Genomic DNA, 20,764 nt, shown 5'->3' on the forward strand with positions numbered 1-20,764 from the left:
GTAAACAAACAATAGCAGTGGTCTCCACTTTGATCTCCAAATCCTCATACACATGACAATTGTTCATCTATTGTATAGCCTTTTCCATAACTTTTCTTCTTTTTGGAACCAGTAGGCTTTCTCTTTAGATTAACACTCCCAGTGATGGCTTCAACTTTAGCAAGGGTAGAAGACTTCTCTAGATTCTTCTAGTTCTATAGGAAAGTAAATCATTGGCTATAATACCAAATGTAGAAAACAAAGGGAGGAAAAAAATGAAAAATAAACATAGAGTTTATATAAATCAAAATAGAACATTACATCTAATATATGAGCGCTTCAGCTCTTACATTTTGACACTCATCAAATACTCTTCTTCTGATAGATAACTTTGCAGAGCTGGACTCCTAATAGAGTTCTTGGAAAAATAGAAATTCATGCATTATATAGAAAACTAGCTTCTGTGGTGGACAGGGAACAAGCATTAAAAAATGTATTTCAAACAACCCATAATCCAAGTAAAATCTGCAGATGGTACAATACGTAGGTTGGAGCAATTAAGATGAAAACCTTTCAAATATTGAGCAAGATCTATTTGAGTGCCTTGTCTTTACAGTTGAGAGATTTTCTTGGAGGATACGAAAGATTTGGAATCGACAAAAGCAACTACCAATATTAATATGCATATGGAGGATTTGAGGGTAGTTGAGATTGCATAACCAACATTTAGGTGTGATTCAATTTTTCTATCAACACCTCCCATAGAGTCACAGTGTTGGTTCTCAGGGATCTCAATAGCCTCTGATAGCCTCAAACACAACATTTCTTACATTTAGAAACAAAATATTGTGGCATTCAATGATATCACTTTTTCACTTGTATTTTCATAATATCTAACAACTTCTATCCTCCTTCCATGTTTTGATCTATGGACTTTAGAAATACTCTTCCACTTAATTTTGATAGTCTCAACTCACACACATACCATATCCTCCTTAAACTTCATACTACCTCAAGATCTATCAAGGCAATTTCAAACTAGACAACACAAAACACCTTTAATAGCTACCTTTTCATCTTTTGATCTACAAAGTTTAGATATGGCCTCTAAAGAAGCTTCTCTTCTACACCTTTAATTTAATCTCTCATTTTTTCACAAAAGCATTCTCCCCTTTAACTGTGATCTCATTTTTATTTAGCAACAAATCCACCTCTTGCTAGTGGTCAACTAGCTCAACAGTCTCTAGGATCTCCACTTTTTGTTGTCTACATCACCAAGTTTATTTAACTCTCTGCCTCTTTTCAATATCAGATGTAAATGTCCTTCTTGTGAATACAAAAATTCAATGACTCCTCAATTTTTGGACTAGTAGCAAACTAGTAGTCTCGCTATGCCTTCGGGTTCGCCTTTCTCTGTTCTTTATTTCCTTATACAATAGCTCAAATCTTTAGAAGCTATGACTCCATCTTGAACTTTTTGTGGTTAGTTTTAAAATCTACTTTGACCCATCTCTACCTTCAATCTCATCTCCTGGAAATGACAAATATTCTTCACCAATTTGGTAGCACAATTTTTTAAAACATAGCCTATAGACAAACAATATAAATGATCTCTACATTGATCTCCAAATCCTTATAGACATGACCATTTTTCTTCTATTGTATAGCCTTTTCCATGACTTTTCATCTTTTTGGAATAATGGATCCATCAAAAGTGGAAGCAATAGTAAATTGACCTACTCCTAAGTCAATAGGAGATTTGAGAAGTTTCCATAGTTTGGCTTCTTTTTATAGGAAATTCATCAGAGGTTTTAGCCATGTGTGTGTACCTATCTTGAACACCATCAAATGTGGGATAAAATGTCAGTTTAACTGCACTAGTGTAGAAGACAAGGGGTTTGAGTTGTTAAAATAAAAGGTAGCGGAAATCCCTTACCTTAGGCTCCCTGTTTTCAACCATCTCTTCACTGTGGAGTGTGATGCTAGCAAGTTGTCTATAGGGGCCATTTTAAGCCAATAAGGTCACTCAGTTGCATTCTTCTTTGAGAATCTGAATGAAGAAAAACAAAAGTATTCTACCTATCATCTAGAGTTATATTCCATGGTGCAAGCACTCAAGAAGTGGCAGCATTATTTGTTACCTAAAGAGTTCATAGTCTACATTGATATTCATGCACTTAGTTTGTTGAATAGGCAGGAGAAATTGAATCAAAGACACCTCAAGTGGGTTAAGTATTTACAAGCCTATACCTTTTCAATCAAGAAAAAGAAAGGAGTCGCCAATAAGATAGAAGATGCCTTAAGTAGAAAGGTTCTAACCATCCAAGAAGTGTAACTACAAAGGGTGGGGTTAAGTGACCTCAAAGACCTCTACCAAGGTGACAAATATTTTGGTGAAGCATATGATGTTTGCTCAAAGTTTGCTAATGCTTGTCATGTTGCCTATTCTGATTTTATGTTGCAGGAAGGATTATTGCTTAAAGGACACCCACTTTGCATACCATAGTGCTCTATGAGAGACAATATCATCAAGGAGAAGCATCAAGGCAGTCTAAGTGGACATTTTGGTCTTGACAAGACATTAGAGTAGGTTGGCAGGTTCTACCATTGGCCTAGACTATAGTCAGATGCTAGGAAGTTTGTGGAGTAATGTGCTATTAATCAAAGGGCTAAGGGTACCTCCAGCAATGTAGGTTTATATCAGGCTCTTACCATACCAGCAAGGCCATGGGAGTGTGTGAGTATGGACTTTGTTTTTGGTTTACCTAGAACACCAAGAGGATATGATAGTGTCTATGTCATAGTGGATAGATTCAAAAAGATGACATACTTTATGCCTTGTAAGTGCACTAATCATGCCTCATACATAGCAGGGTTGTTCTTCAAAGAGATTGTAAGGATCCATGGCTTACCTCTTAGAATTGTGAGTGATAGAGACACAAAATTTGTGAGCCACTTTTGGCGAACGTTGTGGAAGAAACTTGATACCAACCTTTATTTTCCATCTACCTACCATCCACAATCTGATGGTCAAACTAAAGTAGTTAATATGTCCTTGGGTAACTTACTGAGATGTCTCACCAAACAACATGGTCAAGCTTGGGATCTAGTATTGGGACAAGAAGAGTATGCCTACAATGACTCTATCAATAGGAACACAAGTTGAAGTCCATTTGAGATTGTATATGGATGTCATCCAAGGGGTATTTTAGAACTCATTGATCTTAGTTCCATGGACAATAGGAGTGCTTAAGGTGAAAACTTTGCAGAGAATATGAAGGAGATCCATGAACAAGTCAAGAAAACATTACAGCATAATAATGAGAAATACAAGACACAAGCAAACACAACAAGAAGAGAAGTACACTACAAGATAGGTGTTCTAGTTGTGGCCTATCTGATAAAGGAGAGACTCCCTAAGGGGCAGCCTAACAAACTATGAATGAAGAAGATTGGACCTCTTAAGGTTGTACATAAGTATGGCAATAATACCTATGAGGTGGAAGTACCACCGAACTTGGGTATATCACTAATGTTTAATGTATGTGATTTGTTCTAGTATAGAGGAACTTAGTCAGCTACAAACAAAGAAGAGCCTAATGCTACTAAAGATGTAGATTGGACATAAGACCTACCACCAAGCCAACCAGTGACATTGGATAACATTTTAGATTCCAACATTTTCGAAAGGACTAGGAAAGGAGTCTATAGAGACTACCTGGTCAAATGGATAGGTCTCCCTGAATCTGAAGCTACATGAATGTCCTAAGGAGATATACTACAACATGGAACCACTATTCAAGCCCTATCCACTCAAGGGACTTCAGTTCTTCCTACCCCGGGAGTATGGTGCATGGCCACTTAGAAATTTTTGTTGAGTTTGTTTCTAGGATGTTGGAATCATGTTTTTAGTTTTGTCATAAGTCCAAGAGGCCATTGAGTGTGTGCTCAAATGATTGTAAAGAGTCTTTATTTGTCCAATGTTGGCATATGAGCTTTTAAGGGTACCAGGTAGAGAACTTAATAGGATAAGTTGTTTTGGGTTAATGTAGGTTGGTTGATGTTGTTTTTAATTTTTTGAGGTCATATGAGTCACTTGGAGGCTACCAAGTTTGGGTTTGAGCAAAGTTTCTCACCTATGCAACAAATTGCAAAAGTTGCCAAAGTTGCTCATAGCAACTTTGCAACATTTTCATACACCAATGGCTAGGTGGTTGACATAATCAGTTGTGAGCATATGTAACTACTCAAAGGATAGTATAAGGATTGGAAAGGTTGATGATAATCTCTTGTTGAAGATCTGAAGCAAATAGACAAGTTTTGGTTTCCCATTTGGTGTGTTCTTCTAGGTTTTTGTTGTTCTTTGGAAGCTTGTATGACCTGTATGGATTGAGACCTCCAAAAAAGTGTCATGGATTGTTAGAATGGTGTCTTAACTTCTTTTTTTTTATTTGTAGTCTCGAAGTGTTGTAGTTTGTGAATATTCATTTTATTGCAGGCAGGTTCAAGGTCCTAAAAACCAAGGTTTTGAGAGCAAAATGGCTCCAACCTAACATTCCATGGTGGATACCCACTCTAAAACCTTGCGTAATGTCAGGTTTTCATTATATACTATGTTTTATAGTTGGTTTTGAGTCAGGGGAAGCTAAGTCAAAGATTTGCCACCATACCCTAGGTTGGGCACATTGAGCTGGCAAGCATTAGGAATCATGGATAACAATCCGGTGGATGGAGGTGAAGTATTATTAGAATGGAATTTCATATGGAATTAAAGACCTAAAACCAGCACCAATTCACAAGGACAATCAGACTGGTGAAGGAGTTTTAAACAATCCCTACTTTTTACGCCTAGGAAGAGGCAATTAGGCCTAATTAGGCCTATAAGGGTTAGATATGTTAAAGAAAAAACCAACCTCTAGTTTTGCAATATTGTATGTAAACCCAAAAAGGGTGTCTAGAATGTAAAATAGTTCATAGGGTTGTTAAGGAATTTAAATAGATAAATACAGAATACTCCGCTGACAGGGCTACTAGAACTAGGTCTCCTAATTAGGCCTAAAAGTGCAACTTGCTTATGAAGCTTGGAATCAGTAAATGACAAAGCTCTTGAGAAAGGTGTAGGGTTGGGAATACTTCCAAAATAACCCATCCTTATGTGTGTAATGTGGGGAATGTAGATCCTATGGTAGAGGGGTTGAACTCTCAGGTTGAGTGTGAAAGGGAGTGGGAAAACAAGGTCTCCTAAGCAAGAGAATGGAACTCACAAAACAATAAGTGCTTATTCTAGCCTAAGCACCTTTGGAAGGTTAGAGAGGTAAGTCTTGCTGACCTTTGGAGGGTGTGAGGTGTAGAATCATTGGATGATTCTTGTGTAGCTTGGAGGAGATAACTAGACAAGGTAGTACAAATAGGTGAGAGTCAACTCACTCTATATCATAATGGCTTCGATATTTAGAAGCTACAAGTACATCTTGAATTTTCTATGGTCACTTTTAAACTATCTTTTGACCCATCTATGCCTTCAAGCTTATCTCCTGAAAACAACAATCAATCTTCACTGATTTGGCAGCACATGTTTTTAAAACATATCCTACAAACAAACAATAGCAACAATCTCCACTTTGATCTCCAAATCCTCATAGACATGACAATTTTTCTTCTATTGCATAGCCTTTTCCATGACTTTTCTTCTTTCTGGAACTAGTAGGATTTCTCTTCAGATTGACAGTCCTAATGATGACTTCAACTTTAGCAAGGGCAGAAGACAACTCCAAATTCTTCCAATTCTACAGGCAAGTAAACTGTTAGCTCTGATGCCAAATGTAGAAAATAGAGGGAGCAACAAAAATGAAAATAAAGATATAGTTTGTATTAATCAATACAAAATATTACATCTATTATATGAGTGCTTTAGCTTTTACATTCTGACTCTCATAAAACACTCTGCTTCTCATAGATAGCTCTATAGACCTAGACTCCTAAGAGGGTGCTTGGCAAAATACAAAGTCATGCATTATATAGAAAGCTATCTTTTGTGGTGGACAGCAAACAAGCATTAAAAAAATGTATTTCAAACCACAAATAATCCAAGTAAAATATGTGGATGGTACAATACGCAAGTTGGATCAATTAAGATGACAACCTTTTAAATCTTGAGCAAGATTTGTTTGAGTGCCTTGTCTTTACTATTAAGAGATTTTCTTGGAGGATACGAAAGATTTGGAATTGACAAAAGCAGTTGCCAATATTAATATGCATATGTAGGATTTGAAGGTGGTTGAGATTACATATCAAACATTTAGGTGTGATTCACTTTTTCTATCAACACCTCCCATTGAGTCATATTGTTGGTGCTCGAGGATCTAAATAGGCTCTGTTGACCTCAAACATAACATTTCTTACATTCAGAAACAAAATCTTGTGGCATTCAATGATATCACCTTTTCACTTGTATTTTCACAATATCTAACAACTTCTATCCTCCTTCCATGTTTTGATCTATGGACTTTTGAAATACTCTTCCACTCAATTTTAATTTTCTCAACTCACACACATACCATATTCTCCTTAAACTTCATACTACCTCAAGATCTATAAAGACAACTTCAAATTGGACAACACAAAACACCTTCAACAACTATCTCTTCATCTTTTGATCTACAAACTTTAGATATGGCCTCTAAAGAAGCTTCTCTTCTGCACCTTTCTTTTACTATCTCCTTTCTTTACAAAAGTATTCTCCACTTTAACTTTGATCTCCTTTTTGCTTAGAAATGACTCCACCTCTTGCTAGTGGTCAACTAACTCATCAATCTCTATGATCTGCACTTTTGCTTGTCTACATCACCAAGTTCATTTAACTCTCAGCCTCTTTTCAACAACAGATGTAAATATCCTTTCTTGTGAATACAAAAATTCAGTGACTCCTCTTTTCCTAGACTAGTAGAAAACTAGCATTATCCTTATGCCTTTGGGTTCCCCTTTTTCTATTCTTTATTTCCTTATATAATCCTCATAGACATGACAATTATTATTCTATTTTATATCCTTTTCCATGACTTTTCTTCTTTTTGGAACCAGTGGGTTTTCTCTTCAGATCAACACTACCAATGATGGCTTGAGCTTTATTAAGGGTAGAAGATTTCTCCATATTTTTCTGGTTCTACAGGCAAGTAAACCATCAACTCTGTTACCAAATGTTGAAAATAGAGGGAGAAACAAAAATGAAAATAAAGAGACTTTATATTGATTAAAAAAAACATTACAGCTGATATATGAATTCTTTACTTCTTACATTCTGACTCTCATAAAACACTATGCTTCTCATAGACAACTCTTCAGAAATGGACTCCTAAGAGAGTGCTTGGAAAAATACAAAGTCATGCATTATATAGAAAACTAGCTTATGTGGTGGATAGGGAACAAGCATTAAAAAAATGTAATTCAAACCATCGATAATCCAAGTAAAATCTACAGATGGTACAATATGCATGTTGGAGGAATTAAGATGACAACCTTTCAAATCTTGAGCGAGATCTGTTTGAGTGCCTTGTCTTTATAGTTGAGATATTTTCTTGGAGGATACGAAAGATTTGGAATTGATAAAAGCAGGTGCAACTATTAATGTGTATATGGTGCATTTGAGCGTAGTTGAGATTGCATATCCAACATTCAGGTGTGATTCACTTTTTCTATCAACACTTCCCATAGAGTCACATTGATGGTGCTTGAGGATCATAAACATAATGTTGTGGCATTTAATGATATCACCTTTTCACTTTTATTTTCACAATATCTGACAACTTCTATCCTCGTTCCATGTTATGATGTATGGACTTTAGAAATACTCTTCCACTCAATTTTGATTGTCTCAACTCACACACATACCATATCCTTGTTAAACTTCATTCTACCTCAAGATCTATAAAGACAACTTTAAACTAGACAACACAAAACACCTTTAATAGCTATCTCATCATCTTTTGATCTACAAACTTTAGATATGGCTTCTAAAGAAGCTTCTCTTCTGCACCTTTATTTTACCCTCTCCTTTCTTCACAGAAGTATTCTCATCTTTAACCGTGATCTCCTTTTTCCTTACCAATGACTCCAACTCTTGCCAATGTTCAACTAACTCAGAATCTCTATGATCTACACTTTTTCTTGTCTACATAACCAAGTTCATTTAACTCTTTGCCTCTTTTCAACAGAAGACATAGATGTCCTTTCTTGTGAATACAAAAATTCAGTGACTCCTCTTTTCTTGGACTACTAGCAAACTGGCAGTATCCCTATGCCTTCAGGTTCCTCTTCTTGTGTTCTTTATATCCTTATACAATGACTCCAATCTTTAGAAGCTACGACTTCATCTTGATTTTTTTGTGGTCACTTTTAAACTCTCCTTTTACCCATCCCTGCCTTCTATCTCATCTCTTGGTAAAGACAATAAATCTTCACCGATTTGATAGCACATGTGTTTGAAACATAGCTTGCAAACAAACAATAGCAACGATCTCCACTTTGATCTCCAAATCATCATAGACATTACAATTTTTTTTCTATTGCATAGCCTTTTACATGAATTTTCTTCTTTCTAGAACTAGTAGGCTTTCTCTTCAGATCGACACTCCCAATGGCGGCTTCAGCTTTAGCAAGGGCAGAAGACTTCTCAAAATTCTTTTGGGTCTACAAGAAAGCAAACCATTGGCTCTGATACCAAATGTAGAAAACAGAGGGAGCAACAAAAATGAAAATAAAATCAGAGTTTATATTAATCAAAACAAAACATTACATCTGATATATGAGCTCTTCAACTGTTACATTTTGAATCTCATCAAACACTCTACTTCTCATAGACAGCTCTGCAAAGATGGAGTACTAAGAGAGTGCTTGGTAAATTACAAAGTCGTACATTATATAGAAAACTAGCTTCTGTGGTGGACATGGAACAAGCATTAAAAAAGTGTATTTCAAACCACCCATAATCCAAGTAAAATATACAGATGGTTCAATACATAGCTTGTAGTAATTAATATGACAACCTATCAAATCTTGGGCAAGATCTATTTGAGTGCCTTGTCTTTACAGTTGAGAGATTTTCTTTGAGGATATGAAAGATTTGGAATTGACAAAAGTAGCTGCCAATATTAATGTGCATACGGAGGATTTGAGGGTAGTTGAGATTAAATATCCAACATTCAGGTGTGATTGACTTTTTATATCAACACCTCCCATAGAGTCACACTGTTGGTGCTCAGGGATCTCAATAGGCTCTGTTGGCCTCAAACATAACATTTCTTACATTCAGAAACATAATTCTGTGACATTCAATAATATCACCTTTTCACTTGTATTTTCACAATATCTGACAACTTTTATCTTCCTTCTATGTTCTGATCTATGGAATTTAGAAATACTCTTCCACTCAATTTTGATTGTCTCAACATAGACACATACCATATCCTCCTTAAACTTCATACTACATCAAGATCTATAAAGACAACTTCAAACTAGACAACACAAAACACCTTTAACAACTATCTCTTCATCTTTTGATCTACAAACTTTAGATATAGCCTGTAAAGAAGTTTCTCTTCTACACCTTTCTTTTAGTCTCTGCTTTGTTCATAAAAGTAATCTCCTCTTTAACTATGATCTCATTTTTCCTTAGCAACGACTCCACCTCTTCTCAGTGGCCAACTAACTCAACGGTCTCTTTGATTTGCACTTTTGCTTATCTACATCACAAAGTTCTTTTAACTCTCTTCCTTTTTTCGACAACAAACGTAAAATGTCCTTTCTTGTGAATACAAAAATTTAGTGACTCCTCATTTCTTGGACTACTAGCAAACTGGTAGACTCACTATGCCTTCAAGTTCCCCTTCTTTTGTTCTTTATTTCTTTATACAATGAATCCACTCTTTAGAAGCTATGACTTCATCTTGATTTTTTTGCGGTCACTTTTAAACTTTTCTTTGACCCATCATTGCCTTCAATCTCATCTCCCAGGAACAATAATCAATATTCACTGATTTGGCAGCACATGTGTTTGAAACATATCCTGAAAACAAACAATAGCAATGATTTCCACTTTGATCTCCAAATCCTCATAGACATGACAATTGTTCTTCTTTTGCAAAGCCTTTTCCATGACTTTTCTTCTTTCTAGAACCAGTAGGCTTTCTCTTTAGATTGACACTCCCAATGATGGCTTCAACTTTAACAAGGGCATAAGACTTCTCTAGATTCTTTTGGTTCTATAGGCAATTAAACCATTGGCTCTGATACCAGATGCAGAAAATGAAGGGAGCAACAAAAATGGAATAAAAACAGTTTATATTAATCAAAACAAAATATTACATCTGATATATGAGCACTTCTGCTCTTACATTCAGACTCTCATCAAACACTCTACTTCTCATAGACAACTCTATAGAGTTGGACTCCTAAGAGAGTGCTTGGAAAAATACAAAGTCATGCGTTATACAGAAAACTAGCTTATGTGGTGGATTGGGAACAAGCATTAAAAAATGTATATCAAACCACCCATAATCCAAGTAAAATCTGTGGATGGTACAATACACAGGTTGGAGCAATTAAGATGACAACCTTTCAAATCTTGAGGAAGATGTGTTTGAGTTCCTTGTCTTTATAGTTGAGAGATTTTCTTGGAGGATACGGAAGATTTGGAATTGACAAAAGAAGTTGCCAATATTAATGTGCATACGAAGGATTTGAGGGTAGTTGAGATTACATATCCAACAAAAACAAAAAGAATTTTGGCAACATTTTAGGAGATTTGATTTTAATTAAAAACAAAACCTGTAGAAAGTAAAGAAAACTAAATAAAATAAAAGAACAGAGTGTGGATAACAATAAATATCGAAATTAAAAGAATTGAAAGAATAGCTAACCAACAATGATATAGTATGAATCTCTAAGAAGTTTAAGGAGAGACAAATTGAACTAATGCAGATAGGGTCAAGAACAAGGAAAAGCAACATAGATGCACAGATCAGGCTGCAAACAATTTTCATTGAGGAGCTCAATAAACCAATACACATTAGATGTACATTCAATAAAATATTGAATTTTTATGCATCCATTAATAAAAAATAATTATACACTCACTATTATCCATTTGAACCAATGGAAGAGTACATAAATACTATTATTCAAACATAAAAAAAGTAAGTATCAAATTTGAATTATAAAAATGCATAGTAATAAACTAAAATTCTTCTTTATGATTGGTCAAAATAAAAATAAATAAAATTTTTTTGCATCCAACCATGTAGAAGGATAAATAACCTTGTGGGTAGGAACTGGTAATAGAACATTATAAGAAATAATGTGATACTAATAAAAATTTAGTATTATATTTTGATGATTTAAATCAAATTATTTTAAATAAACATAATTATGACTACCAAAACAATGTGGATGAAATCATAAGCAAATGTTAAGACTTCATTTTTAATAAATAAATACATTTCATGTTTTGTTTTTTTTTTGATAAAAGTGGATGATACCACTAAAATTATATTAATTATATTAATTATATATATATATATATATATATATATATATATATATATATATATATATATATATATATATATATATATATATATATATATATATATATATATATATATATATATATATATATATATATATATATGGTGACTGGTTCAAAGAGCACTGAGGGGAAAGAACCTGTAAGAAAACCCCTTAGTTTTTCTCAAGAAACATAAGCGTACCTACCCAATACAATAACCCATATACATCCCAATAAACCCTGATTATAGTTTCAATTACATTAGATATAAAGGAAGCTTTTACAACAAGCTTGTAATAGTAATTCTATAGAGAGGTTATCATCTCAAAAAATGCAGCCAAGAATAGTGGCAGCCCCAAACATTAATCCCCTTATGCACCACATGAGTCCAGATATCTACTGAGAACAAAAAACACAACGAAGAGGGAACCAAGGAGAAGTAGTCCTGACAACATAAAAATGGTTAGCATACATAATCCTATCCATATAAGAAGTAACAGAAGATGGAAACAGCCATCAGGAAATAGGGTGAAACCAATCCATATAATGGTCCATAAGAATAACCAAACGTGTAACAACATGATAAGAAGCCATTTACCCCATCCAAAACACTGAATTTTCCAACTTCTCAGAATAATCCACAACCCACCAATTTTGCCCAAAAGATTCCACATCTTGCTAAACATTGTATACTCCGAAAAAGAAACAAACAAATATGACCCATACCTGTATATGTAATGAAGATATATAATAGAGTAGGGGTTGTCGTGATATGATTCTCAGAATATCATACGAAGAGAGTATCCAACCAAATAGCACCTCTGAATGATGAGAAAATGCTTCACATACAGCAAACTCAATCAATGAAACTCACCAACCTTAAACCCACAATACATAATGATTTATTTACTAAACCAATGAGCAGAACGTGAAAGCCAAAAATCATGACACAATTGGCCACCACTGCACTTAAGAAAACATGATTGGCATAGAAAACAGGGTACTTAAGCTGAACCACATCATCTAATGATTATCCTAGAAAGCAATATAGACCAGCCTCAAAAAGATTGAAAACAATGTCACCAACCATCATGGAGAAAGAAAATAACATAACCTCAACCGCCAAATGGGAAAAAGGAAATCAAAACCAAGCAACCCACATAGCCCAACATACAAAGAACTACTAAATCAATTTTGACTGATCCCAGAGACTACCACCCTCCAGCCTTAAAAGCGGCTCCACTTCCAGGGATGACTATAACTAAGGTGTTGTCATAAGGCAAGGCAACACCCCACTTATAGACATTCAAAGAAGTAAACACCCCATAAGGTGAGAAGAACTGTCCAAGGCTACCACCAAAAAAACCTCCCTTCAAAAAATGGGGAGATTCTCCCAATAAATGTCAATAACAATGGTATTATTCCAAAACACCCTCATTATAACCACTTACGAAAGAACAACCACATCAAGAAGGTATTTTAAGATAGAATTTTCGTACATGAGATAGGAAAATCCAAAGATGCAAGTTCGATGCGATCTACACCATCACTAATAACCTTATTTGCAAGAAAATCCGCAAAGACATTAATTTGTCTAAAACAGTGGGAAATCGAGAAAGTGGAGAAGCCATTAAGTTGAAGAAGAATGTGCTCCAGAAGGTACTGCATATGCCAAGAGATGCATTTTTTGGCAGCAACCGCCTGACAGACAAGCATTGAATCCCCTTCAATAACAATATCTTTGATATTTAGAGAATGAGCCAGATCAAGTCCAAAGGATAGAGCCTGAAATTCAGCCATGTTGTTAGTGCCATGACCAATGTATTTACCAACTGCCATGATGATTTTTGAAGAATGGTCAAAGATAATTACTCCAATCCTAGACTTTCCCAGATTGCTCGTAGAGGCCCCATCAAACTGAAGTTTGAAGGAAGGACAAGGGGGAGGGCTCTATTTAGCCATTTTTCACTTAAGATGCGAAGAAAAGGCATTCTAAATAGCCCCATGAGAAGGCAATAAATGCAGAGAGGGCCATTTCCAAGTAACCCAGTTATCCCAATGAGAAAAGGTTGTTAATCGGCCTAAATTTTTATAAATGAAAGAAAGCACTACTTCACTAATGGATGCTTGGATTTTCCCTATGACGTCTGACACATACGTCAACTTATGATTAAAAATTCCTACATTCCTTTCCAGCCAAAGATTCCAAATCACTAGAGATGGAGCAACTATCCACAAAGATGAATAGAATGAAGTGGGAAACAACAAGGGCCAGGATTGAAATTGTGAAAGTAGAGTTGAGCAAAGAGCAGAAGACCACCCTAACATACCAAACAACCAATACCAACACTCAGAGGTAAAAGGACAAAGCAGGAAGAGGTGGCCCACCGATTCCATGCAATATCCACAAAAAACACATGGGAAAATTGTCGTAATCCCAAGCCTATCTAGATGCATTCCAGTGAGGATTCTATCTTGAATGGCTTCATACTTGATGTATTGGATTCATTCATAAAGTGTTTCTGTATACCTTTCTCATGTATGCTTCTGCCTCTATGTGTATTGCCACCCATGTGTTCATCCATGGATGTTCTTTGTATCTTATGCAATTGTTTTATGTACTTTCAACATGAATTCTTTTTGTTTTGAAAGAATGCCCCTTATCTTACATGTTTCAACGTGATTGAATATGCTTAGTTATTCCATGAGTATGCTTTATGAGTACTTATAAATGGGGTGATTGTTTTAAATCACCTAGGCCCTTCTTTTTGCAAACATGGGTTTCATACTCCTAATAACATGTGAAGGACAACATAGGGATTACTGAAACATGACGATACTATGAAAATCTATAGGATGGAAGAATGTGTAAGAGTAACATAGGAAGGAAGAATGTGTAAGAGTACAATTACTCAAACCATTAGGTGATAATATAAGAACTTGATGAGCATAGAGATTTTGCCCATAAATCATCATAAGAGGAGAAAGAAAACATGTTGAGAATGCAGTCAGACAAAGATAACATTAGCCATGTTCAATTTATTCATGATATATTTAATACCAATCTACCACCTAAGCTTACCAATACGTCAATATCCAATCATAACAATCTATATGGTTATAGACTGTACGACACGAAGGAGTGATACCAAACTTAATTAATTGAGATCTTATTCATTACCCACCTCTATTAGGTAACTATGATGTCAGTAACATTCACGCTGCCCACTGAAATTTCTCATTGACTAAACATTTTCCAATATTAATACATACTCTTTATGGATGTTAAGATTAAGCCAAGTTATTATTATTAACTTCTCATGTTGTCATCTAGGTCAAACATCTTGCACATTCTCTAATTAATACAACCTCTACATTTTGGGAAATTTATCCCTCTAATTGGGGATTCAGACATATTCATCCAACAAATTATAAATCAATATATTTAGACATATCTCATATATGTATTCCTCTCATGAACAGTATGTAATGATAGAGTAAAATCATCATTTGTGGTTTCCTTACAATAACTCTTGCAATCAAAAGTAATACTCAAAAACAGTAGTTATCATTTCACAAACTGCTTATCACAAATTGTTATGTTCAAAATTTGTACCAAGCGTGACTGAACATAATCATCTGCCATGATATCAAACCCCTTTACAAATGTTATAGCATTTTATCATCTCTCGAGCAATGGTGTTAGGCTACAACTACCATACAAAACAACAATATTTAGTGAACAAATTTCTAAGGGCCCCATTCTATAAGGAATAGTCAGCATGATAATCTCACAATTAAGGTGTTAGGCTACAACTACCATACTAAAGCTCTATAATTTGTTTATGTAAGTTTTAAACTAAGTCTATTTTCTTCTTTGTTTCAGTATGCTAGTGTTCTTCAACATTTTACTTGGCAGAGATGAATATTTATGCTGATTTAAATAATAAATCATTTTTACTTTGAAAATTTTCTTTGCTTCTCATTGATCTGTGCTTTTTGAGTCATGGATACTTGAGACTTTTGTTTATTACAATACATCCATCATTCTATGCTTTTTTATGTAGATCATTGTGGATTTCTCATTTATCTTGAAAAAGCCTCTAAATTATTTTGATTTCTTTTCTCAGGTGCATAAAACTGCTGGTCCTTCGAATCAGACAGAGAGCATGAACGTGCAGGTAACCGATAGAGTTCTCAGCTGCTCTTTCCAAGAAATTTGTACTCGTTACGTTGTCAAATATGTAGGCATCTTTCATGATTAAATTTGTATGCTGAAGTTGCTTATATTGGCAGTCACATATGTCCACTCCACCTCATTCTACAGGAAACAGGACAAATTTTGTCAATTTAGAGGATTATGAAATAGATAACATAGACACAGAGGATGTAGATCTGATGGTAGGATTTTCTCCAATCTCCATTGCTTCTGGTTTTTGTGAAGATATAACTTCTCTTACCCAATACTTTGTTGCATAATATTATAAGTTTGGGTATCAATGGCTGCAGAGACAAACATATCAGCCATCTACTATTAAAGTTGAGAATAACCCTAGCCAGGATGAGCAGTCCAGTCCAATGCAAGAGAAGACAACAAGAGATACTATATCTTTGCCATGGTGAGAAGGACTTCGGCCTCGAAAGTCAACCATCTGACATTCTTCTCAAGATTATGAAGACTAGAAATGCACAGAGGAGGAAGATGACAGAAATAAAGCGGAGGCTAGGGATGAAGGAGAGGAAGATGAAGTTGATGAAGTTGAGGAAGAGGGTCTGGAGGGTAAAGAACAAGAAGGAAGGAGATGGTATGCTCTCCGAAATCAGACTGAGGCGAGGAGGTTTTCTCTTGAAAAAGAAGAAAAGCAATGACTGCAGTCTCCACCATGTAAAGTACTGCATAAAGGAATGGGAATAAAAAATGCACATGATGCGAGATGAGGTGGCTCAAGGGCGGAAAAACATCGTTATGCACAAAGAGTTGATGATTCAGATGATTCTCTTCTTGTGGATGAGATGGATCGGGGTCTTGTTGGTTCATCATCATGGATGCATGTGGGAAATACAAACGTTGGTCAGCAATGGGTTTGTGGCGGACTTGACATGCATAATGCAACTGCATGGGGTTTGAAAGTTGCAGCATCTAGATGGGGACACCAAGGTGATATGTTTGGTTATGGAGGTGTAGGTGCACAACCTATTGAGCCTAGTTCAAAAGGTAGAGCTGACATTCAACCGTTGCAGGTTGATGAAACAGTGAGTTTTGATGATATTGGAGGGCTTTCTGACCACATTGATGCATTGAAAGAAATGGTTTTTTTCCCTCTTCTCTATCCTGATTTCTTTGCAAATTATCACATCTCTCCTCCAAGGGGAGTCTTATTGTGTGGTCCTCTGGGAATTGGAAAAACATTGATTGCAAGGGCTTTAGCATGTACAGCTTGCAAGGCAGGACAGAAAGTAAACTTTTACATGTGAAAGGGAGCTAATGGGCTGAGCAAGTGGGTTGGGGAAGCTGAACAGCAACTGAAATTACTATTTGAAGAAGCACAAAGGAACCAACCATCCATAATATTTTTTGATGAAATAGATGGTCTTGCCCCAGTGAGGTCTAGTAAACAAGAACAAATTCACAATTCTATTGTATCTACGCTTCTTGCTCTAATGGATGGTCTAGATTCTAGAGATCAAGTAGTGCTTATTGGAGCGACAAACAAGATTGATGCTATTGATGGACCTCTTCGCCGGCCTGGTCGGTTTGATCATGAGTTTGTATTTTCCTTACCCTATTGTAAAGCACGAGCTGAGATATTAAAGATCCACACAAGAAAGTGGAAGAATCCTTTATCAGAGGAATTAAGAATGGAATTAGCAGCAGCTTGTATGGGGTATTCTGGTGCTGATTTAAAAGCTTTGTGCACAGAAGCTGCAATTAATGCTTTCCGTGAGAAATATCCTCAAATATACACTAGTGATGATAAGTTTGTCATAGATTTGGATTCTGTGAAAGTAGAGAAGCATGATTTCTTGGAAGCTATGTCTACTATTACTCCTACTGCCCATAGAGGTGCAATAGTATAGTCAAGGCCATTGTCCCTAGTAATAGCTCCATGCTTACAAGGACATCTAAAAATAATCAGTGATTATATTTCTGACATCTTCTACGTAGTGGCCAAGGGTGATAAAAAAGATTCGCTGAATGACAGTTCTCGCCATCTTGCCAAGTTACTTGGATTTCCCTATGGTTCTTCCATTCCATTTGTTTACAGACCAAGACTTCTACTTTGTGTGAAGGAGGGTGCTGGCTTGGTACGGTTAGAAATTGCTTTCATAGATGTTTACACATCTATAACATGAGTCTGTTTTTTAAAACTTTTGAATTTGCTGGCTTCTAATCTAGCTACATTTTTGAATGATGCTATATTTCTAGTTTTCTTACTAGGATCACATTGGCTCTGCAGTTTTACATGAATTAGAGAGGTTCCCTGTGCATTGTCTTGGGCTTCCATCACTTTTGTCCGACCCAAGTGCATGGACCCCTGAGGAAGCACTAGTACACATTATGGGAGAAGCAAGGAGGACTACTCCTTCTATCTTGTATCTGCCTCAACTTCAACTTTGGTGGGAGACGGTGTGTATATCATTACATTAGTACACTTATACTTTTAAAGCTCTACGCCTTTGGGAGACGGTGTGTATATCATTACATTAGTACACTTATACTTTTAAAGCTCTACGCCTTTGGGATTTCTTGTTATATATTTGAAATCGCTTTGTTTTTATTGCTAGAGCTTCCTAAAATGACTATATATCTGATTTTGTTTGTTTCACTGAGCTTCATAGGCCCATGATCAACTAAGAGCTCTTCTACTATCTATACTGGAAGAATTGCCATCAGACCTTCCTTTATTACTTCTTGCAACCTCCTCTGTACCGTCTGATGAATTGGATGGAGAAGCTGCATCCTTGTTTGGTCATCGCTATATGTATGTATCAAGGACATCATTGTCTTAGTTTTTGTATTTTTTCTGCTTGTTCAAGATTATGCTAAGGCATGTGAATCCATTCTGTATAGCATTGAGTACTAGGTACCTCGTTAGCTTCTGACTCTGTATAAATTGAATTTGTCATTGAATTGAGTGTACATGAATTCGATGGTAACTGGTACACCTTGAATGCATTGCAAATTTTATTTTGGTTTAGTATAATAGAAGGTAAAATCCTGAATGGATTACATTCTTTTGCTTTATGTGCAGTTACCAAGTAGAAAAACCATGTTCAGATGACAGGTGTAGATTCATCTCGCAACTGGTTGATGCTGTTCTTACTATCCCTGATCAACAAGTAGTAATTACTCCTAAAAAGAATGTTTCTAATCCTGAACTTCCAAAGGTACCAAAAGCAGCAAGAGGACCAAGTGAAACTGAGCTACGTGCCAAGGTAGAAGCAGAGGAGCATGCTATTCGACGACTCTGAATGTGTCTTCGGGATGTTTGCAGCAGGTTTTGTAGTGATGCATCAATCATTATTTGATTCATTTGTTCAGGATGTGTTTACCAAGTGAAACTTAATTTTGAGTGCTTATATGTATCCACATACAATGTGCAGACTTCTATATGAAAAACGGTTCAGTGTCTTCCATTACCCTGTCATGGATGAAGACGCTCCTGACTATTATGCAATAGTTCAAAATCCAATGGATATCACTACTTTACTGCAGCGAGTAGATAATCGACATTACTTGACATGCTCAGCATTCCTGCAAGATGTGGAACTAATTCCAGCCAATGCAAAAGTAAGCATGATTGGACATGCCTATGATCCTATCAGCTTTATGGGGTTGAACAAAAATTTGTTTTCCATTCATTCCTGATAATAACTATCATTAGTTTTGCATAACAGGAATATAATGGTGATGACTACAATGGAGCTCGAATTGTCAGCAGAGCATATGCACTAAGGGATGCGGTATGGTTAAACATGCTAATAATAGAGACATACAGTAATCGAAGTTCAAATGTTTTATGTCAAGTAGTAAGCATTTATTGCTCACTTTGCTAATCCTTGTCTTACGCATAATCAGATTCTTGGCATGCTTTCCCAAATGGATCCTGCACTAGTTGCCTTTTGTGATAAAATTGCTGCTCAGGGTGGGCCAACTCGTTTGTCAGAGGATTCAACTACAAATCTTCCTTCGAATCCTGTTGCTCAACCAGTTCATATTACAAGAGCAAGTGAATGCTTACACAACGTTCAGCCTGATATGAATGTATCTCAAAGTTACGAGGTCTTGAAGCGCTCAAAGCAGAATAGTGATCCTGATCAAGGTGGAATTATGCTTTGCACCATGCTACTTGTAATCCTTTTTTATTTTTGATATTTAGAATTAGAAGCACAATTGTATTGAAATTCTCAGAATGTGTTTTTTCTACAGGTAAAGTTGTGGCTGGGGACTCTGATCCATTTGCTGAGGAAAGATCGCAACCCATGGAGATTGATACTCCTGGGCAGAATACTCTAAAATCAAAATGTCTTTATGGTAGTGTGACAAATGAGGCATTTAAAGGTGTGCAGCAATGTGAGGCAAATAATCAAGAAGAAATAATGAATCAACCGGAACGCAAATCCTCTTCCAAAGTGCCAATAAGCAATCACTTGGCAGAACAGATTGAATCAATAGAAGATAATTTTGTGAAATGTACCGAAGGTTATGGAATCTCAGAACTTGAAAGACTTTATGCTCTAATTTGTCGAAGGGTGATATCCTTAGCAGATGCGAACAAACCTACAATTATTAAATTCTTGAAGGACTTCTCATCTGATGAAAGCAATTTTCATAGATAGTTTTGTAACCGAATGTCCTATGAAGTGTTTTTGGGGCTCTAATTTGTCGAGGGGTGATATCATTGAAAGATGTGGACAAAACTATGGTTTTTAAATTTTTGAAGGACATCTCATCCGATGAAAGAAATTTTTAAAGAGAGTTTTGTAACGGAATGTCCTATGAACTGCTATGTTACCAGAAACGCGACGGGAGAACTTCGTTTCACGTTTTCCCCATCGCGAACGACGGTTTCCAAACTGCTGTCTCACAGTCAGAGAAATTTAAAAGAGTGAATTTTGCAGTGAAGACCTTAATCCTATTACAGGGGAAATAAGAGAAGATATCATTAATACTGTGATATATGCACAGGAAATCTTGGTAATACATAGGTTTCAGTGAGAATA

At 35.9% G+C, this 20,764-nt stretch overlaps 1 pseudogene; it reads left to right on the plus strand.

Annotated features, from left to right (window-relative positions):
• LOC131057431 (ATPase family AAA domain-containing protein At1g05910-like) overlaps window positions 1–20,380 on the plus strand; it is a 60,297-nt pseudogene extending 39,917 nt beyond the window's left edge.
• The last annotated feature ends 384 nt before the right edge of the window (window positions 20,381–20,764 follow it).

Source organism: Cryptomeria japonica, chromosome 2 (assembly GCF_030272615.1).
Source record: "Cryptomeria japonica chromosome 2, Sugi_1.0, whole genome shotgun sequence".
NCBI classification, from domain to species: domain Eukaryota; kingdom Viridiplantae; phylum Streptophyta; class Pinopsida; order Cupressales; family Cupressaceae; genus Cryptomeria; species Cryptomeria japonica.